Below are 9,996 nucleotides of genomic sequence, written 5' to 3'. Positions count from 1 at the left end.
GTGAGAATGACTGGCCTGTAGTACCTGATCTCAATTGTATAAAACAGCTATGCAACACTAAATAGTTATTTTCTTTTCTCCTAGTGCTGATTGCAAATATTTGTGATTTAAAACAGATAAGCAGTTTGATCTTGTAAAGAATGATTTCCAAAATCTCATGCTTACATAAGAACTTCTGTGGACTTTCTTGATAAATCTCCATCTGTCCTTGGTATAAAAGGGAAGGATTATTTATACAGAAACTAGGCTTGCTCCAGTGCCAATGCATGCTAATACTGGTGCTTGAGAAGTAGTTTTGTCTGATATCTCTCTGGGTACCCGTTTTCTTTTGCAGTTTCTGGGACAGAATCTGTTGTGGATCTCACATTGTAAAAGTAATTTCAAATGGCTTTGGAGTAGTGGTGCAATACTTCAGTCATTTTTGTGGCAGGAGTAAGCAATAGGATGCAGAGTCTGAGGAACCTCCATCGTGGGACCTGGATGACATTGTCTTATGTTTCTGTGGAGCATGGGAAGTGGTTATCTGGCAAGAGCAGGGAAATTAAGGGACTTCGGATCTAAAACTGCGTTTGCGTAAGATCTGCTTTTTCCTTCTCTTCAAAACCATTTCCTCTCTTTACCTATCTGTTAATTCATTAGAATGGAAAGGCCAATTAACATGAGAAAACAAAATAAAATAAAGCTCCTGGAAATTTTAGTAATGATTAATATTACTAAATGACCTGAGCTGAATGACTTTCAGATATTTGTAGATATTCCTCAGTTTTTAAGAGAGAGAAGGATTATTGTCGAAGACATCACTTGGGATCAGAAGAGAAATCGATATGTTGAAATGAAGGGATGGGACGTTAGGAGGAAAATACTCCTTTATGTTGAAATGTTCAAAATAGTCTTAGCAGAAGGTATGATCAAATCCTCTGTAGGATTTTTTATTATGTGAGAAAACAGTGGAAAGTACACAGTAAAGAACAATTCTTCAGTGTCAGGACTCAAGGCAGAGGTCTTATAACCTTGGCATGATTCTACACAATATTCTACAAAAAAGCAACTTTCCCCTGTCTATTTTGTCTAATCCAAAAGAGATGACTCTAACAAAGCAGCATGATCTTCCCTAAACTTCATGTTCTCACTGCCTACCTAGGTAGGCATATTTTATTTTCAGTTCCCTTCATTTCATATCTTAGTGATTCACTCAGGAGACACTGTTAATGTTGATGAAGAGCCAGGTGTCACTGAGCTCATGCTGATAAAGACAGAAGAGAGCCAGGCTGTACTGAAGCTTATTTGAAGATTAAATACATCTCACATCTAGATAGGAAGTTTTTGACTTTGAAATCATGAGACACTGTGGTGACTCAATGTGAATCAGAGATGAGACAGCCCATAGATGCCTTCCAGCATTAAGGAAAATTAATCTAGGATGTGGTCGCACAAACTCTTACCTATTTCTAATGGAAGTTAAGTTCTTCAGGCAATCACAGTTACAGAAATAAAACTTCCAGAAGGAAGGTCTTAGTGTTATACAGAATATATGGCCATCTTGTCATCTTTTAACTGTTAAAATCCAGCTGGTATTCAAAGTGAAGAACTGATTTAATTTGTTTGAAAAGTTAGAAATGTAAGAGGTAGAGATTGCAGTAATACATCCAGTGAAAGTCAGCACTGATATAGTGCTGCTCTGTTTTCATTATCTGCATTATTAAATTCACAATATCTTCTGTCCTTATCTATGAATCAAAACCTGAAGATAAAAGCTCCCCAACTTCCATTGGTATGAGCCAGAAAAAATAATCTCTCTTGTATTGCTTGCTAACAGTGATTCACTGTTGCATCTAAAATGAAAACCGAGCTTCAAGGGCAGAGTATCAGACCAAATGCAAGCAATGAAAATAAAATTCTCCTTTACTGACAACCAAAATAATACTTACATACATACTGCTATGTGATATGAGAGCGATCAATTCTGCATACCTGATGCTGAAGTAGGGTGCCAGCGCAACCGGTGGTTTTTATTGTGGATTCATACACACGATCTAAAGACAAACCTGTACACTGTTAGATATGTACAGGTTTCATAGGTTGAAATGCAATTCTGTGCCATTTTAAAGAGTAGGCAATTTCAGCAGAAGTTCCTTCTGTTCCTAATTCTTCCTCAAGATTCAAGTTTTTCTCTATTAGGAGATTTCAGTACTCTTCAGAATATATGTTTTTCTGTGAAGATAACTACTGGTCTCAGTAGCACAATTAAGCCATGCATAAAGCCTTGTTTTGTTAGTGTTTTTTGTTACGCCCTAAATCTGGTTTGTGTCCAGGCGGATTAATAAGTAGCCACCTGTATTTATAGTCATAGGCCTTCGTCCATAGCCCATACTTTCAAGACCTCTGTGTGACAGTCCTTCATTTTGCATACATTCTAGGGTTGTTGCTTGTTTACTATACACCAAAATAGTTCCTTAAAATAATACTGTGTTTATATATGTAACGTTCTTATCTGCTTGTATCTAACTACCTGTGGCAACATTGGAAGTAGTTTTCAAATTTGTTTACATTTATTGTCCTCAGATTACATATAATTGCACCTCCTCCCTTCCTGCCATGACAGAAATTCATTGTTACATTCTCTTCAGATTTAGGGTGTCAGCCAGACAACCCGAGCTTCCTCTGCAAATTAGGGAACTTCTTCCTTGGTCAGTCCGAGTATTTGTGGAACAGACTTACAGACTTCTGAACAGCTCCCAAGCTCTGTATCTGTGCACATACATATGAAGTCTATATTTTTGAAATGATACAGAAAGGTAGTTACTCATTCAGGTTTTGTCCTCTTTTTGTTCAACACAGTTAGTGCATTGTTGTTTTGTTTTATTTTCTCCAAGGAAAAATATCTGTTCTTGTACCCCTTCAGGGAGGGTGCATCAATTGGTAGAGGGACAAAACTAAACTTAATGTGAAAATGATAAATGATTGCTTCCAAAAGTAGGAAGCATTCTTACCATGTTATTCTAATACTGTGCAGAGTGATTTCAAATGTTTTTTTTTCCTTTCGTACCTGAAATTTGAATTGCATTATTTTACAATTTTGTCAACCTAAACCATTAATAATGCTCTAAATAAAAGGATGACAAGCTCTATTTATCTTCTTGTCTGCTTACTGCATAGTATTGTAGTACTGTATTCTTTCAAAGAACTTTTAATCTTGTCTTACATTTACGGTTTCTATCCCATACCTTTATCTGAATATTTCATTCTTTTTCACTCATCTATTTTCAAAGTTTCTTTTTTTCTTTTTTTTATATGAGTTTAAAAAAAAATAGAAGGCCCATGTCAAAATACCATTTTTTATTATCTTTTGCTTGTCAACACTTCACTTTTCTAAGGGGTTCCTGCAGGGTTTTGCAGTATTCTCTTCAGCAAGAACAACATACATAATTTTGCTTCCTTGATTTCCCTGTAGGCCCTCTCAAACTATGTAAATCCCTCTTTGCAGGTATAATCAGTTTTCAGTGGTCTCTACTGTGCTTATGAATGCAGTTCTCTTAATGAAGATACTGACTCTGTTGAATAAGGAGATGGCCACATAAGCATAATATGAACTGGGACCATTTAGTAGAAGATCACAATTTATCAACATAGAAGGCAGACCAGCTATTAAAGGAAAAACAGTGTAGTGAGCAAAGAAGTAATTGAGAAAATTGTAAGAAGGCTTAGAAGATACAGCATGCTCTCAGGAATCACCCTGCCCCTTTGGAAAGGGAAAGGCACAGTCCTGTTCTGCACTTGCTGGTGGAGGTCTCCTGTACAACATACCTACTGCCAGGAATCGTATAACTGTGAAGGACAGTTTCATTTTTTCTCTCTTAGTCAATAGTGAACATTCATGGTGCTAGACACAACTGTGCTATTTGAAAGCCAGTCTGTTTGGAGGTTAAAAAAAATCAAAACTAAAGGAAACGTGAATGGAATCCCTAATTTTTGACTATTAAACCTCTGAAATTGTCAAAGATTATAGGAGGAACAATGTGTGTTGTTGTCAAGCACTAGTGAAGGACCTGAGTTTTACCTATGTAAACTGGCCTTTCAGTTGCTTGAGAGATTTTTGCTTTTTGTCTGAAACTACTATATAGATTTTGCTGTTTATCTTTCATGCATTGATGTCATTATAACAAAGTCAGTAAATGACAGTGATTGTGATTAATCCAGGAGGTTCTGGAAGGGCTTTAAAGTACGAGATTTTGACTTACTAGGCAGAGTAAGGTATACGATACAGCAGAAAGCAGATAAAATTCATGATTTTCCCATGGCTGATACACTGTCATGGCAGTAGCTAAACTGAACTATACTGTGGTAGTCTAGCAGACAACAAAGATCTAGTGTTTGAACAATATCAGATAATAAAAAGAAATGTGGAAAAGCTGTCAAACTTAGGCGTACCTAGTAACATATTTTGCATTAGTCGTGGGCTATATATGAAGTAACTCACACTTGATAGAGAGTTTTGGGTGGTAAAACTTTGAAGAAGAATTAGTATTTATATAGAGAAATAGAGGATCTTTATCCCCAGTAAAAAATTTTTGAAATACTACCATTCCAAACACACACACACAGCAACAATGCTGATCATAAATTTGAAAAGCCTTACGTGAAAGCCCTTTCCCTCAGATCTGAGGGAGGGCTTCATATACAATTTATATTATTTGTAATAAGATTGTCAAAGTGAGAAGCCTGATTTGGAGAACATTTATCTTTATTTTACCTGTCTAGAAATCCAACCAAGTGAAAATGGAACAGTTTATGGGTTTCATAATCTCATTTATTCTATTCTCTGTTACAGCAGAGAAATAAATCCTGTGATTAAGATTTTCAGAAACCTGTGGTTAGGCACCGGCCCAAGTTTGCAAAATGCTGAGCTCCTGCTAGCTTCCACTCATCCCAGAGACATGGGCTCTTTCTTTTCTTCTCTTTTATTTTTATTTTTTTTAATAACTCTTACTTTATTGCAAATTCACTTAGTTGCAGTAGAAACCAATGCAATTTGGAAATTTGAGTAGGTCTTAAAATGGATGGGATAAACAGGTATATCTGAAATCTATCTGGTGATTCAGAATTTAACCCCAAACTCAACTGTCCTTTGCTTACTTTCAATGAATAAAACTACACTGAATTTTTAATACTGTTGTTACATGAAAGTTACTGAACCATGTGAACTGGAGCGCAACAGATGATAGACAGAAAATTACAAGACTGGGCCGTATGACTGGGTAGAATCAGATTTATTTTGGGAAGTTCTTTAAGGGGATAGAAATTTCACAAGAACAACTTCCCTTTCTTTTTAAAAGACTTCCTTTTACCAAGGAGAGGGAGTTTTGTTTATTTGTTTTGACTAGGTGAATGGGGTCCACATCCTGATACAAGTTTCTTCAGTATAAATCCTCATGAGCTATGTTGACTTAAATTGTAACACTGTAGTCTTTGCTATTGTTATTCTGTCTATCTCATTAAAATCAATTGAGTCATTCCAGATGGGAGCAACTGCAATCAATGTTTGGTCCCTGATAATTTAGTTTAACCAGAGAATAAAACTTCTGTTTGTAGAAGGAACTCTTTGAAGTGGAAAAAATACTGATAGTTAGCAGTGAAGAGAGATTTTATTTGACCTTTCTTTCAGAATTCTATTCCTTTCTCATCAGATATGGAGTTATACTTTCTGACGTGAAGTTCTAAGGGAAAGAAATCTGGTTTTGTTTTGGTCTCTTTATCTGTTATCTAATTTGTATGTAACAAATCTAGTTAACAAAAATCTTTCTCGTACTTCTGTTTTTTGATTTTGGCTTAATATGCAGAAAATTTTGAACTTTGGATTTTTTTTTTTTGAAAATCATACATTTGATAACACTGGCTGCAAAGTTTTTGTAATATTGTAGATGAGCATACATTAACTTCGCTCTTTCCTTAGGAATAATCTTTTAATATATGAGAAAGGGCTTCTTATTTTGTTGAAGTAACAAACAACCTAGACTGAAACTGTCTCAAATTGCTGAACTAACTAGAATAGAATAATTTGTGAGACATGAGAAATTCTTTTCTGTTTTTCATGTTTTCTTATGTTTCTCTATCCTAGGTCTAGGACGGGAAGTGGAGAAATGCCTTCATTGGTCAAAGTTGGATTTAAGTATTTTAAGAAAGTAAACTACTTACTTAATAGAGAAGATTGTGGCTGGTTCTTGAAATTAATTCAGCTTTCAGCGCTCATTGAGGCAAGAGTTTAATAAGGTAAGAAATATGTAGCTCAGCACCATTAGGGATTAGATATATCTGAAGGCAATATAACAAGTCTTGAAGACAGAGAAGTTAATTTTATCATAACAAAGAGCAGTTAGTGGTCAATGTTGTTGACTGGTATAGAAGCTTAAACTTGTTCTTGTCAGGAATAAGGCTTTGCAAGGAGTCACCATGTATTTACCATTTAATTTGGTTCATATGATCAAAGCCTGGGCCTTGCTGAGTTTCTTCATAGCTCTGAGAACATAAAGAGGAGCAGTCTGTCTTCTGTGTCTGTACAGATGCATATGGTGGTGCTAGGAGGGCACTCCAGAGGTACTGCTCAGGTGCTTGCAATAAGACCCTTTCTGGGGATATGGAGTCTCCAGAGACCTAACTGAAACACGTTAACTGTTTGTCTTCTAACTGCTTATTGCAAAGCTGATAAGGTTTTGCTATTTTTGTGCGCCTTTTTTTTTTTTTCTGCTTCCAAATCATGAATGTCTGAAGTCAGGTTGATTATGCTTCCTGCTAACACTTGAGCTTTTTGATAAAATACCGATGATGCAAGCATGTTTATCAGATGATTGTCTCAAAAAATTTAGTCTTAAAAGATTTTTGAAGACTCCATGTTATACTAGCAGGCAGCCAAAATGACTAAAGTCCAGAGTATCACTTTAAGAAACACAAAATTATCACAGAAACAATAAAGAAAGCCTCAAGAGAGGTCATTCTCCCAGAATCAATTATATATCTTGGAGGGAAAAAAAATGCACCCTTGAGTTTTCAATGAACAAACCTGTTAAAACACCTTAAGTCAACATAATTTTCTGAAACAAGATTAACGTGGTAAGGCAGGGGACAAAAATTGGTATGTTCCAGGGAGTCTGAAGACTCATCTAGTATGGTGTAATTCCTCTGCAATTCCAGCCCAGAAAAAAAAATAAAAATCTATTCATAAAAAATTGTAAGTTTTTTTTTTCTGCCTTATTCTGACTCAGAGAAAAAGAAAAGAAGAGACCTTTTGAAGTATTTTGTCAAAAATAACAGAAGAAAGTACTTGATTCCATTAAACAATGAAGCAACTACTTTCTAAAATGGGACACAGAGTTTTAGGATTTGCCTATTTTACACCACTAATTCAAACCTTTCACATCACATACAGTGGCACTGTTAGTAGGGGTTTAATTTGGATTTTGTCTTTTTCAAGCTGACATTAAAACAACCCTAAGTTGTTTTGGTAATCTATTGTGAGTCTTCAAAATTCCAATATCCTGTTTGCATATTCTCAGTTGTTCATTAATCTTTTACTTTCAGTAGGAAATCTGAGTAAAGAACATAAATTATTTCCATTTTAATAATACATATCTTCTGTTAATTCATAATTTGATGCTATGAAATACTGTAGATATAATAGCATCTGCTATCCATTTTCTACTTCATTTGCTTAGACAGCCCCCCCGTATCATTTAGAAGGAAATCTAAACATGTTTTTTATCATTTGTAGCTAAGCACCAGTAGTCCAAAGTATAATTTCCATTGTGTTTCAAAAATATTTAGTGTTGACATTATTATCATTCTTTATTCGTCTACCTTGACTTAGAAACTTCTATCACCGTAATAGAGATTTCAGATAGTTTTATAATGTGCCGTCTGTGTTTACTGTATGCACAATCTATACAACATAGTACACATCCTTCACGCAAAAAGTAGAAACTACTTTTTTATCAGTCAAAATTATGAGTGCAGCTATAGGCCAGAGTCATCAAAGGCTGTACAGGGGAAGAAACGATTGTCTTTTTATGGTAGCCACTTCCCCATTATTCACAGAAGATTTACTACAGTAAAGGAGAAGGCTCTTCTGGCTAATCTTTAAAGTGCAGTTTCCACAAAGGATGACTTCAATTCTTACTAGGGCTAAGTGCTCCAGCAGTGGAAGAGTAAGAAGGGAGGTTTTGAATCATGGTCTTTTATGCCCACACCACATTTCCTTCCAGATAGCACCATTTGCACTTCAGTCTGTCAAATGTTACCCTGGGGAATAGGGGCTAATGCAGTCATCTGCTATTAAGGACATAATGTCAAAGATTTTATCCTGTCATAGAAAAGAGAAATATGGTTAAAGATAACCTCTGGACACCCATCATGTAGCTGGATTATGAAAGGCAAACACTGAAACACCATGTGAGACTTGTATTGAATATATTCCTTCCTGCTAAAATAGCTTAAGGCTGGATGGATTTATTGCCAAAATGGAGTTGAAACAGTGTAAAGACAGGTTGCCTTGTTTAAACTACAGGAATGCCTGTACATATGATAAGGGTGTGAGGTCTACAGTTAAGTCTTCGATGTAATTTTGAAGATTACCCTCAGAAATCACTTGTCCCTATCATACCAAGTGCCTTTTTGCAATTGAAGTGAAGTTTCAAGGGTGGCTGTCAGAGATGTCTTAGCAGCTGCCTTTGTTGGATTAACTTCTGTTGCATTTCATTATGTACTCTAGAAAGAGAAAACCAGCTAAAACAGTTGAGCAATAGAAAGCAGAGACAGTAGGTCAGATTTTCAATCCTGCTTAAGATTTTTCTTACAGTTGAACAAGCTATATTAAAAACAAACGGCTCTAATCTGGTAACGTTTTTTTTTTTTTTTTAATTTAAATTTAGGGAAGCCATTCATAGTAGCGCCAAAACATCATCTTTAATATTGATACTTTCAACAGTTAAGAATACAGATTGTACAACTGGATGGATCAGGAGAAGAGTAATCATGGGATATAGCAACTCCTAGTTGGACTTAGAAGAAAATTAGACCTATGTAATTGGGGTTTATGAGTTTCCATGTGCTGTTACAACTCTTTTCTCCTCATTCCCCTTGGTAACATTATAACTTGTTGTTCAATTCCAGCTATGTTTGACAGAGGTCACAGACAAAATACAGTTGAATTCAAGGCTTATGAAAATAAGATACTGGACAGAAAAACAGACATAATCAATACTGCAAATGTGAAGAATAACAGCAGTATGAGGCATGAGGAGGCTATGCAGGAGAAAGCACTTCTCAAAGGTCTCAAACTTTGTAAGCTCTTCCTGTAGGTTTACCCACCATGTGTGGCACTCATGGGACATAAAGCCAATGGAAACAGACTTCATTAACTAAAGTGTTTGACAACTACTACTTTGCCTGTAGACTTCCAGTGGGAATCGGGTCAATTGCACATTGACAAGCTAATTACTCTTTGACGTTTGGCTGTTTCATCTGCATGATTTCAGTTCAGTTCCCCATGGGAAGTGTTTGTATCATGAGAAATCCAGCACTGTAGCAGAGCCCATTGTAAACCAGAGGCTTCACCATGAAGTACTTCCTTTTTGAAAAAGAGATTAAAAATGTCAGCATAAATGTACTGCAAAGGTATGTAATTTCTCTGACCAACTGCAAGTAATAGTTTGCTACGATGGCTTACAGTTGATAGAATGCTAGTTTCCGTTCATTCTAAAAGGGAGTGACTACTGTAATAATAGTTTCTGGAAGGATGACACAGCAATGTAGAAAAAACATCCTGTACTGTTTGCCCTGTAGATTGGAGAACTTCTGTATATCTTGCTTCCATCAATGGAAGGTTTTGGAAGAGGTTCAATGAGTTTGTATTAGACTGTCGTTTCACTTTATTAAAAAAAAAAAAAAAAAAAGGAAAGAAAGAAAGGTAATATTCAAATATTCCCTGTTAAGGGTTTTTGTTTTGTT

At 35.7% G+C, this 9,996-nt stretch overlaps 1 long non-coding RNA gene across 1 annotated transcript; it reads left to right on the top strand.

Annotated features, from left to right (window-relative positions):
• Window positions 1-5,982: 5,982 nt before the first annotated feature.
• On the top strand, window positions 5,983-9,628 carry LOC121074415. Its single transcript, XR_005822321.1, has 2 exons — window positions 5,983-6,267; window positions 9,160-9,628. It is a non-coding gene; the product is annotated as an uncharacterized LOC121074415 (long non-coding RNA).
• Window positions 9,629-9,996: the final 368 nt, after the last annotated feature.

This window comes from Cygnus olor, chromosome 1 (genome assembly GCF_009769625.2).
Source record: "Cygnus olor isolate bCygOlo1 chromosome 1, bCygOlo1.pri.v2, whole genome shotgun sequence".
Taxonomy (NCBI): domain Eukaryota; kingdom Metazoa; phylum Chordata; class Aves; order Anseriformes; family Anatidae; genus Cygnus; species Cygnus olor.
This window is presented reverse-complemented; position numbering and strand designations above follow the sequence as displayed.